This window comes from Physeter macrocephalus, chromosome 14 (genome assembly GCF_002837175.3).
Source record: "Physeter macrocephalus isolate SW-GA chromosome 14, ASM283717v5, whole genome shotgun sequence".
Lineage (NCBI taxonomy): Eukaryota > Metazoa > Chordata > Mammalia > Artiodactyla > Physeteridae > Physeter > Physeter macrocephalus.
Window position 1 is genome coordinate 37407119 of NC_041227.1, and position 771 is coordinate 37407889.

Genomic DNA, 771 nt, shown 5'->3' on the forward strand with positions numbered 1-771 from the left:
TACGCAAGTCAATCAATGTGATACACCATATTAACAAATTGAAGATGAAAAACCATATGACCATCTCAATAGATGCAGAAAAAGCTTTTGACAAAATTCAACACCAATTTATGATAAAAGTTCTCCAGAAAGTGCACATTGAGAGAATCTACCTCAACATAATAAACGCCATATACGACCAACCCACAGCAAACATATTTCTCAATGGTGAAAAACTGAAATCATTTCCTCTAAGATCAGGAATAAGACAAGGATGTCCACTGTCACCACTATTATTCAACATAGTTTTGGAAGTCCTCGCCATGGCAATCAGAGAAGAAAAAGAAATAAAAGGCATACAAATTGGAAAAGAAGAATTTAAACTCTTACTGTTTGCAGATGACATGATACTATACATAGAGAATCCTAAAGATGTCACCAGAAAACTACTAAGGCTAAGCAATGAATTTGGTAAAGTTGCAGGATACAAAATTAATGCACAGAAATCTCTTGCATTCCTATACACTATTGATGAAAAATCTGAAAGAGAAATTAAGGAAACACTACCATTTACCATTGCAACAAAAACAATAAAATACCTAGGAATAAACTTACCTAGGGAGACAAAAGACCTGTTTGCAGAAAACTATAAGACACTGATGAGAGAAATCAAAGATGACACAAACTGATGGAGAGATATACCATGTTCTTGGATTGGAAGAATCAATAGTGTGAAAATGACTATACTACCCAAAGCAATCTACAGATTCAATGCAATCCCTATGAAATTAC